The sequence below is a fragment of the Polypterus senegalus genome, chromosome 11 (assembly GCF_016835505.1).
Source record: "Polypterus senegalus isolate Bchr_013 chromosome 11, ASM1683550v1, whole genome shotgun sequence".
Lineage (NCBI taxonomy): Eukaryota > Metazoa > Chordata > Cladistia > Polypteriformes > Polypteridae > Polypterus > Polypterus senegalus.
The window spans coordinates 157,746,344-157,763,755 of record NC_053164.1 but is presented as its reverse complement, the minus strand read 5'-3'; the positions used below and the strand labels follow the sequence as shown (position 1 = coordinate 157,763,755).

At 40.1% G+C, this 17,412-nt stretch overlaps 1 protein-coding gene across 1 annotated transcript in view; it reads right to left on the bottom strand.

Annotated features, from left to right (window-relative positions):
* Nucleotides 1–13,951: 13,951 nt before the first annotated feature.
* The window catches only part of LOC120538629 (parathyroid hormone-related protein-like), an 86,967-nt gene continuing 83,506 nt past the window's right edge, over nucleotides 13,952–17,412 (bottom strand). The window contains exon 6 of the mRNA XM_039768017.1: nucleotides 13,952–15,914. The gene's annotated coding sequence lies outside the window, so the exon portion shown is untranslated. The remainder of the gene's footprint in view (nucleotides 15,915–17,412) is intronic.

Genomic DNA, 17,412 nt, shown 5'->3' with positions numbered 1-17,412 from the left:
ACTATAGCTGTCTCCCAATTGCATGTGTGTGACAATGGGTGGTTATTTTCTCTGTTTGAAAAAGTCAACATCAGAAAAGGGGATCTAATTAGGACTAAGGTTCTGTCCATTTCCTAAACTATTGGAGTTAAACCCTTACTAGGAAGGTCTTGTGTGTTGGGGACCTTTCATTGTAATTAGTGGAACTCGCTACAAGATAATGAAGCAGACTGCTGCAGAATAGTAGATAATGGCCAAACTATGAACCATTATACAGTAAATAATTTTGACCACGGAGATGAAATTGCCTTTATAATACATGTCTTAACCCTTGCTGGCTATAATTGACATATTAGCATAAGTAGTTAATGTTTTGATGCACTCCCAAATTTAAACTGGGTTTGTTAGGTATAGTCCTAGACCTAGTCCTAGGTCTTTCACAGTTGGGGAGGAGGAGGAATCAGTTACAATGTGTACAAAGGAAAAGAAACAAAATCAGGTGAAAGTATCGATGCAGATTGAGTGAACAAGTTGGACTTGGGTTGAGAAATGGCCTTTTATTGAAACAAATGCAGTAATTCCCACTATTCTCTTATGTCTTTTCCAGTTCATCTGTGGTGGCGATGATGAAATTAAGTGGGGTGTCTCATCTGTCCATGAAATCAACTTCATCAGAATCCTGTCATGTGAAGCATGAAAACAAATGATGACTGAATTAGGAACATTTACACTGTGTGCACAATTATTAGGCAAGTGAGTATTTTAACCATATCATCATTTTTAATGCGTATATTCCAACTCCAAGCTGTATTAACTTGAATGCTTATTGGATTTAAGCACGTCAGGTGATGTGTATTTGTGTAATGAGGGAGGGTGTGGCCTAAGGAGATCAACACCCTATATCAAGGTGTGCAGAATTATTAGGCAGCTAGTTTTCCTCAGGCAAAATGGGCCAAAAAAGAGATTTAACTGACTCTGAAAAGTCAAAAATTGTAAAAAGTCTTTCAGAGGGATTCAGCACTTTTGGAATTGCTAAGATATTGGTGTGTGATCACAGAACCATCAAACATTTTGTTGCAAATAGTCAACAGGGTCGCAAGAAACGTGTTGAGAACAAAAGACGCAAATTAGCTGCCAAAGATTTGAGAAGAATCAAACGTGAAGCTACCAGGAACCCATTATCCTTCAGTACTTTCATATTCCAGAGCTGCAACCTACCTGGAGTGCCCAGAAGTACAAGGTGTTCAGTGCTCAAAGACATGGCCAAGGTAAGGAGGGCTGAAACCCAACCACCACTGAACAAGAAACATAAGTTGAAACGTCAAAACTGGGCCAAGAAATATCTGAAGACAGATTTTTTTCAAAGGTTTATGGACCGATGAGATGAGAGTGACTCTTGATGGACCAGATGGATGGACCTGTGGATCAGTAATGGGCACAGAGCTCCACTCCAACGTGGAGGTGGGGTACTGGTATGAGCTGGTATTTTTAAAGATGAGCTAGTTGGACCTTTTGCATTGAAGATGAACTCAAAATCAACTCCCAAACCTACTGCCAGTTTTTCAAGACACTTTCTTCAAACAGTGATACAGGAAAAAGACCATGATTTTTATGCAGGCCAATGCTCCATCACTTGCATCGAAGTTCTCCACTGCGTGGCCAGCCAGTGAAGGCCTTAAAGATGAAGGAATAATGACATGGCCCCCCTTCCTCATCTGACCTAAACCCTATCGAGAACTTGTGGGCACTTCTTAAACGCTAGATTTACGGAGGAGAAAAACAATACACCTCTCTGAAGAGTGTCTGGGAGGCTGTAGTCACTGCTCCACAAAAGCTGATCGTCAACAGATCAAGAAACTGACAGACTCCATGAATGGAAAGGCTTATGACTGTTATTGGAAAGAAGGGTGGCTATATTGGTCATTCATTGATTGATTTATTTTTTTTGAAATGTCAGAGATGTTTATTTGTAAATTTTGAGGTGTTTGTTTATTATTCTCACTATAACAGATGAAAATAAACAAGTGAGATGGGAAAATTTTCATTTTTCCTTTAGTTGCATAATAAATCTGCACACTAATAGTTGCCTAATAATTGTGCGCACATATGTATTCCCCTGATGATGTTCACACTCACATTTCCGTTGTGAAACATTCAGGTTTCAGGTTTATTAACATTTTGGATTGACTGATAGCACTGTGTTTGTTCCATATTAAAATTAATCCTCACAAATACAACTTGCCTAATAATTCTGCACTCCCTGTATGTTAGGTAGAATGCCCACTGAGGGCTGGGTGGTCTTTTGGCATTGGAACCCCTACTGAATGAAATTTGTTTTTTCTCTAGCCTAACCAGAATATTTTTTTTTTGCATTTTTTTCTGTCCACCAACTTATTTGTCCTTACCTTGTTTCGTTCTTACTTATTCTTTAATTTTATTGTCTTATCTTAATTGTTTTTCTTATGTTGTAAGTTTCTTTGTCTTCTTGTAAAGCACTTTGAGCTACATTGTTGTACAAAAATGTATTATATATATAAATAAATGTTGTTGTAGTAATAGTGAGAGTGTCTCGGTGATCAATGTTCTCCATTCTTTTGATATTTTTCACTCTTTTCTTCTATTTCTTTTGATACTTTGAGTACTTTATATGTAAACAGTTGTAAAGATTCTGAGGCAAAGGTTTGTACTATTTGAATATTTAATTAAAAAAAAAAAAATTTGTTGTTCTCTCCTCCTTGAACCGTCACCTTATCGTGGTGTAGGGGTTTGCGTGTCCCAATGATCCTAGGAGCTATGTTGTCCGGGGCTTTATGCCCCTGGTAGGGCCACCCAAGGCAAACTGGTCCTAGGTGAGGGATGAGACAAAGAGCGGTTCAATAAACCTCCAATGAAAAGTAAAAACTGTGGACAACGTTTTCCCTTGCCCGACGCTGGTCACCGGGCCCCCTCGGGAGCCAGGCCTGGAGGTGGGGCTCGATGGCGAGCGCCTGGTGGCCGGGCCTGCACCCATGGGGCTCGGCCGGGCACAGCCCAAAGAGGTAACGTGGGTCCTCCTCCCCATGGGCTCACCACCTATGGGAGGGGCCAAGGAGGTTGGGTGCAATGTGAGTTGGGTGGTGGCGGCGGGACCTTGGCGGTCTGATCCTCGGCTACAGAAACTGGCTCTTGGGACGTGGAATGTCACCTCTCTGAAGGGGAAGGAGCCTGAGCTAGTGTGCGAGGTCGAGAGGTTCCGGCTAGATATAGTCGGACTCACCTCGACGCACAGCTTGGACTCTGGAACCAATCTCCTTGAGAGGGGCTGGACTCTCTACCACTCTGGAGTTGCCCCCGGTGTGAGGCGCCGAGCAGGTGTGGGCATACTTATTGCCCCCCGACTCGGAGCCTGTGCATTGGGGTTTACCCCGGTGGACGAGAGGGTGGCCTCCCTCCGCCTTCGGGTGGGGGGAAGGGTCCTGACTGTTGTTTGTGCGTATGCGCCAACAGCAGTTTGGAGTATCCACCCTTTTGGAGTCTCTGAGGGGTTGCTAGAGGGCATACCTTCTGGGATTCCCTCGTTTTGCTGGGAGACTTCAATGCTCACGTGGGCAATGACAGTGAGACCTGGAAGGGCGTGATTGGGAGGAATGGCCCCGATCTGAACCCGAGCGGTGTTTTGCTATTGGACTTCTGTGCTCGCCACGGATTGTCCATAACGAACACCATGTTCAAGCATAAGGGTGTTCATATGTGCACTTGGCACCAGGACACCCTAGGCCTCAGGTCGATGATCGACTTTGTGGTCGTGTGCCGGACTTGCGCCATATGTCTTGGACACTCGGGTGAAGAGAGGGGCGGAGCTGTCAACTGATCACCACCTGGTGGTGAGTTGGCTTCGATGGTGGGGAAGATGCGGTCAGACCTGGTAGGCCCAAGCGTGTTGTGAGGGTCTGCTGGGAACGGCTGGCAGAGTCCCCTGTCAGAAGTAGCTTCAACTCCCACCTCCGCAGAACTTCAACCACGCCCCGAGGGAGGTGGGGACATTGAGTCCGAATGGGCCATGTTCCGTGCCTCTATTGTTGAGGCGGCTGACCGGAGCTGTGGCCGCAAGGTGGTCGGTGCCTGTCGTGGCGGCAATCCCGAACCCGTTGGTGGACACGGCGTGAGGGATGCCGTCAAGCTGAAGAAGGAGTCCTATAGGACTTTTTGTCCTGTGGGTCTCTGGAGGCAGCTGATAGGTACCGCAGGCCAAGCGAACGCGCGGTTGTTGCTGAGGCAAAACTCGGGCATGGGAGGAGTTTGAGAGGCCATGGAGAGCGACTTTGGACGGCTTCGAGGAGATTCTGGTCCACCGTCCGCGCCTCAGGAGGGGAAGCAGTGCAGTGTCAACACCGTATATAGTGGGGATGGTGCGCTGCTGACCTCGACTCGGACGTAGGGTCGGTGGGAGGAGTACTTCAAGACCTCCTCAATCCCACTAACATGCCTTCCACGAGGAAGCAGAGCCTGGGGACTCTGAGGTGGGCTCTCCCATCTCTGGGACTGAAGTCACCGAGGTGGTCAAAAACTCCTTGGTGGCAGGGCCCCGGGTGGATGAGATACCGAGTTCCTTAAGGCTCTGGATGTTGTAGGACTGTCTTGGTTGACACGCCTCTGCAACATCGCATGGACATCGGGACAGTGCCTCTGGATTGGCAGACGGGGTGGTGGTCCCCTCTTTAAAAGGGGACCGGAGGGTGTGTTCCAACTATAGAGGGATCACACTCCTCAGCCTCCCTGGAAAAGTCTATTCGGGGTTCTGGAGAGGAGGGTCCGTCGGATAGTGAACCTCGGATTCAGGAGGAACAGTGTGGTTTTAGTCCTGGTCGGAACAGTGGACCAGCTCTTCACCCTTAGCAGAGTCCTGGAGGGTGCATGGGAGTTTGCCCGACCGGTCTACATGTGTTTTGTGGACTTGGAAAAGGCATTGACCGTGTCCCTCGGGAATCCTGTGGGGGTGCTCGGGAGTATGGGGTACCGGACCCCTGATAAGAGCTGTTCGGTCTCTGTACAACCGTGTCAGAGCTTGGTCCGCATTGCCGCAGTAAGTCGAGCCCGCTTCCAGTGAGAGTTGGACTCCGCCAGGGCTGCCCTTTGTCACCGATTCTGTTCATAACTTTTATGGACAGAATTTCTAGGCGCAGCCAGGGTGTTGAAGGGGTCCGGTTTGGTGGACTCAGGATTGGGTCACTGCTTTTGCAGATGATGTTGTCCTGTTTGCTTCATCAGGCCGTGATCTTCAGCTCTCTGGATCGGTTCGCAGCTGAGTGTGAAGCGGCTGGGATGAGAATCAGCACCTCCAAATCCGAGAGCATGGTCCTCAGCCGGAAAAGGGTGGAGTGCCCTCTCAGGGCTGGGGAGAGATCCTGCCCCAAGTGGAGGAGTTCAAGTATCTCGGGTCTTGTTCACGAGTGAGGGAAGAATGGAGCGTGAGATCGACAGGCGGATCGGTGCGGCATCCGCAGTGATGCGGGCTCTGCATCGGTCTGTCGTGGTGAAAAAGGAGCTGAGCCGTAAGGCAAAGCTCTCAATTTACCAGTCGATCTACCTTCCTACCCTCACCTATGGTCATGAGCTATGGGTAGTGACCGAAAGAACGAGATCGCGAATACAAGCGGCTGAAATGAGTTTCCTCCGCAGGGTGTCTGGGCTTTCCCTTAAAGATAGGGTGAGAAGCTCAGTCATCCGGGAGGGGCTCAGAGTAGAGCCGCTGCTCCTCCGCATCGAGAGGAGTCAGATGAGGTGGCTCGGGCATCTGATCAGGATGCCTCCTGGACGCCTCCCTGGTGAGGTGTTCCGGCACGTCCAACCGGGAGGAGGCCCCGGGGAAGACCCAGGACACGCTGGAGGGACTATGTCTCCGGCTGGCCTGGGAACGCCTTTGGGATTCTCCCGGAAGAGCTGGAAGAAGTGGCCGGGGAGAGGGAAGTCTGGGCCTCTCTGCTTAAGCTGCTGCCCCCGCGACCCGACCTCGGATAAGCGGAAGAGAATGGATGGATGGAATTTGTTGTTCTTGCAAGAAACTTACATCCTTTTACATTATCAGGTAGAGTGGTACAATTTTTTGAACCAACCATGGCTTTAGGATCAGCGAAGGGGTTGCAATTCTGTTTCTTAAATCAGTTATTCTGATTTCACCATCATCAATTGAAGTTATTAAAGGGTGCTCTTTAAAGGTCAGTGTAAAGATGGAGGCCACCAGTGTGGTAAGAAGAACACTGTGTTTGTACTGACAATGCTTTGTTAGAAAGGAATTATCATCATCTGGGTTTAGTGAAATAATTACAGACGCTACAGTTTGTGTTGGAGAATATGAGTTATTGGATCTGTGGAAAAATACTAGGTCCAAACAGAACACTTGGTTGAAAATGTCCAGGGGTTCAGTCTCAAAAGCTACATTACATCAGATTTATGGTCTTAAACTCCAGAGTAACTTAGAATTGGATTGCTTAAATTTTCACACTGATTGTTGTGATCATAGTTTACTTTATTTAAAGTTTTCCATTTTGATGAAAACCAATTTTAAACCTTATCTGCATCTGAACTGTAGACTACTGTTTTGTGTGTAACTTGAAAAGAAGTAGGAGTAACTTCCTAGGACTTCTCCAAAGTCAACATGCTCTGTCCGCAATATGCTACACATTTTACCAAGTGTGATGCAGAGGGCTATAGACATGTAAGACATGTCCTGTTAAGAAAGACATTAGGAGTTGACACGTTTCAGTTTAAGCAAAATTGTGAAAAAAATAATCTCTGGTGTTATTTTTTAAAAGAACACAGGAACATAGAAGGAAACCGGTCAAGCGTAGATTTTGCATAAATGTTAAAAAGTTTTTCTTCACACGGAGAGCCATACACACATGGAATAAATTATTAAGTAGAATGGTAAAATTAAGTACTTTGAGAACCTTCAAAGCTCAACTCCGTTATTTTGAAGAAATGAAGGGGATTTTGTTGACATAATATGGCTGTTTTTGTCACTTCTACTCTGTCTCACTCTTTCTCCTTCTAGTATTTAACCTGCACAGAGAAGCAGTAGGTAATGATTAGAATTGTGGAACCTCAGATCCAGGAGAGGCAATTTGGAATCCGTCTATGCCATGGAATTTTGAACAAGCTTTTACCATCTGTGGACACCCTGTGCACTGACACCTCTGCACACACTCGGGTTCTGGATATCTGTAACATAACCAAACGGTAGTGTATTTTGGACACACAGAACTAAACATATTCAAAAGAAAACACATCTTTATTAAAGTGCCAGTAAGAAAACAAAAACTCTAGTGTCATGCACTTCAAAATAATTGCAGTCCTCTGCAATGACATTAATTGAATATATACAACAATAAACAAAAATGAGTGAAGATGAATCTGTACAGAATTTACATGGTTCTAAAATAAAAGTGGTGGGAAAAAGAAAGAAATAGAAAAAACACACAATTAGACAATTTCTCTTCTTTCTCCTTCTCCCAGAACAAAAATTAACAGGACAGAAAAAACAGTCATCAAAATCAAAGTAAACAAAATGGAACAAGCACAAAACACAAGAAAAGCGGTGAAAAATAAATAAATAACTCTATATCCAGGAAAACTCAAAAGGATCATTCTGTTAGAATCACTCAGCTACCCTCTCTCTCTAACGCCAGATGGTGAAAAGATGACCCCTGTTGGGTACTTCTTGGTTTTATCTGCCAAGCTGAACTATCTGGCCAATTATTAACTCTAGCCCAACACCAACCTGTCAGTGATGCCACTTGTCACCTTCCACCCCCTATAGCCTCAATCTAGGCAGAAGTCTCCCTATGTTCTGGGCATCTTATTTGAATGCACGTGCATGACTACCAGCACACACACACTCTCACATGCACACGTCTTCAGCTTCAGGCAGCTTCCCGAAGTTGCTATAAATTTTTTTTCTCTTCCCTGGGAAGTTTTTTTAATCGTAATGCTACTCTGCACACTGGTTTATATGCCTCCATTTTCAGCCAGTTACCCTGCAGCAACTCCTGCAGCCACATAGACATCGTTTCCCAGTATGGCATGAAGTAACACCGGGATATCGGCATGTAAGTGCAAGTGTATTCACGTGAATGACAGGCTTCCTCAATATCGTCAAAACTGCCAACAACATTTCCACCCATGGCTTGCTTCAATACCACCACCACAGCTATACTATACTCCCGAAGCCTTCTTAACTTCCCTGCAGGTAGGTGCTCTCTTTTTATAACTAACCTATGCAAAAATCAAATTGCTCTAGTTAGTTATTAGTCTCATAAAGTCCTGTGATACAGCCTATCACACTGTCATGAGGATCCTGGAGGGTGCATGGGAGTATGCCAAATCAGTCTGCATATTTTGGAGACTTAGAGAAGTCATATGTTTTGTGGACTTAGAGAAGGCAGATGACTGTGTTCCTCAAGAGATTTTGTGCAGGTGATGAGAGAGGACGTGTTTCACAGTGTAAGCTGTGTTACATCACCCTGAGCCACATCATTGGACATGGAACTCCAATACTGGTAGTGTGATGAAGGAAATTGATCACATCCTCATGGGCAGATGCTGGAGGCGCATACAAAACCGCAGGGTCTACAGAAGTGCCCAGTTTGTGAATTATGTCCAGAGACTTGTTGTTGATACTCTAAATTTCCAGCTTTGGTCCAGTAGGCTACCACCTACTAGGAAAATGAGGCTGGACCTGGCCAGACTCCAAGATCAGGCTGTTTCTGATGAGTTTGCATACTGTTTGTGTGAGGAACTTATGGACTTGTGTGGGACTCCTAATGTGATGTGGGAAACCTCTGTGACCCTGAAGGTTGCTGAGGGTTGTGTTGGTGTCACCAGTGTTCCCAGAAGGAGGTGTTTCACCTTGCAGGGCACTATGGATATCATTGAGAGGAGTCCCAATGCACAGCTTGATGGAAACTCCAGTCTGTACTGGGAACCGAGAAGGATGGCTGTGAGGGCTCTTGAGGTCAGATAAAGAGGCATTTGTTGAGGGGAGTCTGTGAACAAGTGACACACCATCTGTGGTCTAGTGACCCAAGACCTGCTTACAGAGGAATCAAAGCATTACACATATGCGAGTCTGTTCTCCGGAGAGTTGCAGTCAGAGTGGGTGATGGAATGGTCCTTACGGATGACACTGCAGTTGTGTTCCACTGGGCTGGCTACTTTGAACAGACGTTGAATATTTCTGGGTCCACAGTTCTTGAGGATAATCCTCTAATTAGCTGTGAACCTCCTAATCTCACTGTGATTGCACAGGTGGTGAACCAGCTGAGGGTAGGGTAGGCTGCAGGGATCTGTGGTATACAGGGTGAATTTCTCCAGGCTGGTAGGTAAGGCCACCCTCCTGGTATTGCTAGCAATCTTTGCTTCCATTTGGGAGACTTGCTTCATCCCAACTGACTTGAAAACTTTGTCTAACTGCTTGAGGACTGTAATGGATTGTCTCATTCCATACAAGCAGACATACTGTGCACCAAAAAGATCTATCAATGAAATTATTTTCTTTGTTTGTGATCTAGTAGCTTTGTAAGAGCCAATCTTAGAAAGTTAGTTTTTGAGTTAAACTCATTTTGATGTTTGCTTAATTTGAATAGAATATTAATGTCTTTCATAGTCATAGCTTATGGTATAATCTTTTCCCCCTATAGTTAACAAGAGATAGAACCTTCTTACTATAACTGAATAACAGTGTGATAATAAGCTCAGTTTGTTTGGAACAAGTCCCAGTAAAGAAGGACTTGAAAGACCCATTTAAGCTTAGAAATGGGATAAGCATACAGTTTTCTGACCGTTTTGAAATGGTTCAGAAATGTTAAGTGAGAAGTAACGATTTGAGATGTAACAAGATTAAGCTTAGAATTGAACTTTTCTTAACATTAACTTTTTCTTTTTTGTTATTTTAATTTTTTCTTTTTGTGTGAACTGTTTTACTTCAAAACTTAACTAAACTTTCAAAAACCAAGATATTTTGTCTGTGGAATCATTTCTACGCGTCAGGCTTTTGTTGAATCCCATTTTTTTTGAGTTGAAGCTGCAGAACTTTGGTAATTTTGGGAAAACGCAGCTACAAGCTTCTTACATGATTTATGGTCTATTTTTCTAGCTCATGAGAAAACTTTTGGCTACGCTGGTCATCTGTACATTTTTAAACTTTTAAAGGCTTTTGTGTTTAGGCAGTCTTTTCTGAATTTTACAAAACTCTTATATTCAAAAGAGTGGGGCATTTTGAAACTAATGGTGAATTGAGCCTTCCCTTTCCAGTGTCAAGGGGTATTTACCAAGGGTGTGCCTTGTCCAGTATGTCATTTTCATTATCAGTAGAGCCTCATCTTGGGTGGTGACTTGTGAGCTTGACTACTGTTTGCTGTCCTAGTAAGTCCTCCAAGGTGGTAGCCTATACTTAGGATATTTCAGTATTTATATCATATTCTGATGTCAATTCTATGTGTCATCACCTTACAGATTACATTAATTGTAGTTTTTATTTTATTTTATACTACTGATTTTTTTTTTTAATTTGTTTTAGTTATCAGTGGAGTCAACAATTTTTTTTTATTTAGTTCTGTGTTTAAAATGTTAGTTTTTATTTTAGTTAGTTCTGGCTTTTTTACATAACATTAGTGCAATTTTAGTTTTTTTTTTGTTGTAAGACCACAAATGCTGGCCTACACAAATTTCAATGCAAGTTATGTTTCAGTCAATAAAATACACTCACAGTTCATAATGCCGTTAAACACAGCTTGCCTATCAACAATCAGATTAAGTGGCGATAGATTTGTTCATGTTGCAACTACGTCCATTGTACCAATAGCCACACAGTGGAAATATTCGCTTGACAAGCACCTGTAATGTACAGTAGGTGCAGAGATGAGGTCCTCAGCCACTGGCGCCAGCAGACTGTATGTTGACGATTTCGGCTGCCAGTACTGAAGCAGTGAGGTTCATGGCTTGTGACTCCTTCAGAGTCAGAGTTACAAATATACGAACCCAAAAGAGTAGCGTATTCACCATTCAGTTGGAAGTATGCACATTGACTACTGGTAACGGTTCATATCTCATCAGCATTCTTTACACACACATAGGTAAGGTACATATTTGGCTAAGAAAGAACATGTATAGTGGCGAGAGCAAAGTGAGCGCATTTGCTCTGCATCCTCCATGTGTTCTAAATTTGCCATTGCAATTTCACAATCCATACTTATTCAATACAAATGAAAGTATAGAGTGGTGTACAAAAAAACAAATTTCAAGTTTGACCTTAGTTTAAATATTTAGTTGTTTTTAAAAGCTTTTAATTCTGATGCTTTAATCAATTTAACTACAGACAATTCAACAAAAGCATAAAAAGAAAAACAAAAGAATATTTTATTTCAGGTCAAAATGTAGTTTTTAAATATTGGATTGTTTTTTCTTAGTCTGATCCCATTTTTTTTTTTTTATAAAATTGAAAACCGTTTATGGTCTTACCTTTATTTGTAAATGAAGTTCATGCACCTATCATTCTCCATGAATATCTCCGTCACTTCCTTGTAAAAGTCCTCCTTAATTTCCTTTAGTTTTAAGTCTTAATCTTCCATTTTGGCACTCAGTCAGAAAAAAAAATAAAAATAAACCAACTGGTGCAGTGCACTTCTGATATCACTAAGTTATTGGCGCCCTGAGCCTTTGCGTAGAAGAACAGCAGCAACGAGCACCTGTTGGGATCAAATGCAGTGTCTGCCTCACCTTGTGCCTTTTCTCTGCGGTTTTATGTCCGATCAGCAAGTCTAAATATGTCACACACATTCATTAAAGATATTAGCCAGACTGTTGAAAGTCAGGGTGTATAATAAACATGTATGTAAATATTATATTGGTGACATAAAGAAGAGACAGCGACAGGCACGCGGAAATTACATGCATCAACTTAGTGTGTGAGGGAGAGCACAGTCCGAGGCTCATCTTGTATCGTCGCTGCTGCACCTTGTGTTTCTCACCAATATTTAATTAGGAAATTCGCAAGTTCAGCAATTTTGACTATAAAAATGATAAAAATTGTTAGAATCATACAGAAAACAAATTTATAGCACAAATCAGTGGACACATTTATTTTATTTTATCATTATTAGTTGTTATACTATTCATGATGACAGGTGAGACTGCACATCCCTATATGAAGTTTCCCTGTTTGCTTTAATTTCAGTCCTTGTTCTTAAAACAAAAACAATATTTTTAGTTCTAGTTCTCATTTTCGTTATGAAAATATCACTGCTGGGTTCAGCTATTGAAAACTGGCCAGGTACAAAGCAGACTGTAGTGAAGGAGGTACAGTGCTTTCATGGAAGGGTTTTTATAACAAATAACCTCATCTTCGGCATTTGTGCACTAACCCACCAACTGTACTATTGAAAAAGATACTGAGGGTTTTGCTGGAAATTTGACCACATCTTTCATTAATCAATAAAAATTGATTTTGCTTTATCAGTCTTACCAGATTTCTATCATAATATAATTTTGAAATGACAGTTAAAGATACAGAAAGAAGGTGTATTTGTGACCAAATAGTTTGGTTCTTAGAAGAGTTATTAGTTTGGAATTATTTGTTTAAAATCTGTAACGTTTATCTCTTTACTGATAAAAGCTTATTATAAGGTTGGTTGTTTGATTGATCAGAGCAGAAAGTATTGGAAAACTGTAATATATATTGCTCCCGAAATGGATTTCAGGTCAGTAGGTCTGTTAGAATTTTTTCTTAGCCAGCAACAAAACGCATTTCAAACTTAGGAGCACTACTTGTACAGTATGTGGAGCCTTAATGTATGGAGAGTTTTCCACACTAAAAGCAAGTTTGGTATTTGGTAAATTTGGTAGTTATTGTAAGCTCTAATTATTCAGGAAAAAACTTTACAGATTGTTGATACTGAAGGAACATTATTTAGCTGTCTTGGCAGCAAACTGTATTGTTATACAATTTGTGTGATAATGTATCATGTTTTCTTGACTTGAAAGATGTATTAGGATCTTCTTAAAATTATTGAGTTTTTGAAATTAAGCACTACAAGCTATACCTTCTTGGAAGCTGTTTATAAATCTCTTATAGAAAAGAAATTGGTGATCTACTGTATAATGTTTGATATTTATTCTTATGTGATTAACTGCTGTTGTTTATTCTTTCAAAAGAAAGGTTTTGGTTCACACAACTATTTGAGTTCCTTGATTCTCTTTTTAAGGAATTAGATTTGTCATTTTCAGGAAGTACTTGTTTTGGAAGTAGTGACTTCTCAGAAAAGTAGGAACTATTCTTCAGTTGTACCATTTTTGCTAGAGCAGATAGAATTAGCTATTTTAAAAATTAGGAAGATAAGACTACACTAAGAATTGATGCATTTCTGATATTTAAGGATTGATTTAACAGCATATTTAAAGTAATCTTTGTGTATTATAAACTCCTTAACAATATCAATGCTTTCAAATGCATCTGAGGTGTTAAAGAATATTTATCTTTGATGCTGGGGGGGAATTTTGGACTTATGACTGTAATTGTTGTTAACCAATCAGTTGTTTTCAAATTATAATAATTTGATATTGGTTCTGGTGTCCATTTTCCTGTATTAAAATTTTGTTTGTGCATTTTTACATTTTCTTTTTATATTCTGATATGTATTTTTAAGTCTTTTGTTCATTAAAAGAAATTTGAAAAAAAATCTACCACTAGTCACTCCTTATGTGTCATCTGTCTATTTTTTGAAGTGAAATGTGACAGTGTTGGAGTGTGTTTGTCATTCTTCACAATTCAGCTAATACCTTGTCTTGGGAGATCCATCTTGCCTTGTCTGGTATGTTGTTTTCATTTTCTGAAGTTAGTTTATAATCTGGATTTCTAAGTTAACCAGAACAACCAGATTATTATGAAGAGAAGGGGCATTGTCACCTTTACCGATTGAGAATAAAAAAACAAAACTTGTAGTTTTACAAAAGCATGAGCTTTATTTGCACCAGAACTGTTAAAACAACTATTAAGTATCCATTTAAAGGTGGAGTAATGCATTTAGAATAAAGTTCATCTGTTGTTCTTTTGTTGTATTTACAGTAAATGCATACTAAAGCTGCACATTTCTTTTCTTAACATGGTCAGTTTGTTCCGAGTTCTCAGCTCATATTGTGACCATTTATCACACAAATAAAGAATCTTTCTAGAAACTTAAACTTGTGTTTGTCTGTGTCATGTTATTAGTTGTACCAATATAAAGACAATCTGTAGAATCATATTTCAGTTAATTTTAATCTGAAATGCACATTTCATTAAACTATAACAAAATATTGACAGTTATTGAGCATAAATAGTTGAGGCTGCTAAAGAGGTTTGCATGAAAGACACCATTCATTTTAAGCTTCTCATATGCTTCATTGGACATTGCATACATTAATTCTGAGTCAACAGAGGAAAAATGCAGTCCAGTTTAATTTTCATTAAAACCAAACACACACACAAAACAATTTATTACAACAAAAAACAAAAACTTACTTGATATATATATCTAAAGTGCATTATGTAACAAAAAAATAGAACATCAGCAGCACCATGATCTATTTACAAAATAAATACACCAATCAAACAAAATAAATTATCGCATCTTACAATAACAATTAACATGATTGCATATATACATATACAGGCGAGTTCACTTCATCAATCCAACAAAAAACTGAGCAAATAGAACAGACTGTTGGAAATCAGGGTTTGACGCTGAATTTTGGCTCTGTTCTTTATTAATCATGTTATTCTAAATTGATTTTCTTTAATATCAACAGTTATAACAAATGTCCAATCATTACTGAGCACAACAACAAGAAGAATATTTTTTTACAAGTAGTAAAGCAAGCTACTCTTCAGCATGTCAAAGCCTGCCCTAGTGCAACATGTCAATTATAACTGGACACTACCAGTCAGCCTAACATAGCCAGAAGTAGGAAAAACAGATACCCTTAATTTGAATTCTGATTCAGTTCTGCATGTAGTTTGCATGTGGATTTCCTCCAGATATGTTGTTTTCTACTTTTTAGTCCAAATGTGTTTTATGGGTTTGATTGCAGATGCTGTAGTATGTGCAATTGTGTGAGTGCTCCTGGTGAGTGCACCGATGTGGCATCTGAGCCACATCAAGGAATGATTTTATATTGTTTTCTACTCATATATATTGCAACCCTCAAATGGAAAAATACAGGTCCATAAAAATGGAAGGAGGAATGTTTTGCTTTTTCTCTCAGATCAAGAACACTTAAATGAATATATGCTTGATCACATTCAATTGCCATTAAAATTGTATTGACTTATTTTAAAAGCTAAGATGCAGAATACAGGCTGTTATCACAATCTTCTCATACCACTGTTCTGGTAATCCTTTTCCCGTGCAGGAAACTTTAAAGTTGAGTGCAGATAAATTACTTCAGTAATGTCCAAACTTGCACATTAAGGTCAACAGTCTAATGCTTTTTTTTAACTTCTCCATCTTGAAAGTCCTTCTGCACAAATGTTATACCTTGCTAAGTTTCAGTGAAAGTCAGATGACAACAAAGACTGTTATGGATCGGAGGCCCCCACCTCTGGTTTAAGTTTTCATCCTCAGTGCAAGAATCACTGCCATGATGGACAAATCATAGCTCAGATACTCAGCAAAGAGTTGCATTTGACTAAACCAGCATTTGAACATGCTCACCTTTATATATGTATATATGTGTGTGTGTGACAGTAACACAGATATCTTTTTTAATATTGTTCTTAATACCACTGCTCTAAATATTATTACTATATTGGTGCATTTTAAATATTTACAAACAATAAATATTTTCTCTAACACTCTCTCTACAGTCAGTTATAGAAAACTGCAAGACGTTGTGGGAAGATGATTCAATAGAATATCCACCAAATTCTGAAAAAAAAGAGAAATAACGCAATTTACTAATCCTTATTTGTATGAATGTAGGATATCAGTGCAATTGTATTGTTTAAGTATTTTAATGAATAATCACATCAAAACGAATTATGTACAATTGTCAAAAAAACAAAAGAAGCATGGTACTTTGGGTAGTGCTACTGCCTAAAAATCCTAAAGTCCTGGTTTAGATCCCATCCCAGTCCCTGAATATCCCTGAATGGATTTTCTTGTCCTCCTCATGTCTGCATGATTTTGCTTCTGGGTGTTTGAAGTGAACTGGTTCCCTTAAATTACCTGTGTACACATGGATTATGGAGGTGTGTATGCAAGTGTCTCCAGAAATGGGCTGGCATCTCATGCAGATTTTGGTCCTGGCTTGCCACTGATACTGCTAGAATAAGCCCCATGTTCACAGTCTTGAACTGGATCAAGCAGGTCTAATAGTGGTCTAATAATGTCTAACAACATTCCTAAAAAATTATGTTTGACTAATAATAGAATGGAGTTTAATGTTTACTGGGTTAACTCAGGGATGACTGTAACTCACATCCAAAAGACTTAAAGAGTTGAAATAACTCTCAGTTTTGTAAAATTATGGAAAATGAGTTCTGCTATGACTTGGGCCATCACATTACAGAATTATTCTCGTGGGTGAAATTAATTGATAATAGTAAAAAAGTGGAAATTTGTAAAAAATGAAACTCAGGTGTGTACAGTGTAGCAGGAAATGATCTCTATATTTATGGTAGTGTTCAATTCTGTATATGCAGTATTTATCATACCATTTTTTGCAAATACATTTTTCATCAAGTTGTAAACAACCTCTGCCTTCTTGTCCTGCAATTTATATATTATAAGCTAACTGGGACAAAGAGGTACAATGAATAAACTGTACCCGACTGACAATTTGGGAGTGTTTATACAGAGAGTGCTGTTCAGTAGACTGCTCACAGATATCTTGCAGAGGAGACAGCTGACTCTCCTCTACATAGAGTTAAGTCCTAAAAATCTTCTGCTTCATGCATATCTACCCTCTGCCAGCAGATGGCACTGCTGAATAGTCATTGTAGAAACTGCAGAATAAAGGCCCTAACTCACTCATGGCATGCTGGCTTTCCATAACTAAATAAACATGCAGAAATTGAAGATGACTAACAAATGTGTGTAATGCGTGCTTGTTTTTAATAATACTAATAATACATTTTATTTATATGGCACCTTTCCCATGCTTTTTGTTCTGCGGTCATACAAAGCCTATATTTTATTTATCTGCATATATTTTCTTCTTTGTCTCATGCTGCACACAGATCTGTTTTGTAAAATTACAATATAGTTAATAATTATGAAAGTTTTTTATGCACAGTATTCCAAACTTAAAATACAATCAGCTGCATACTGTCTATATACTATACATGTTGATTTTACTATACAAAGTCCAAACTTTTAATTTTTAGTATTACATTTGTGTTTTTGTCTCATGCCATTTTGTGTT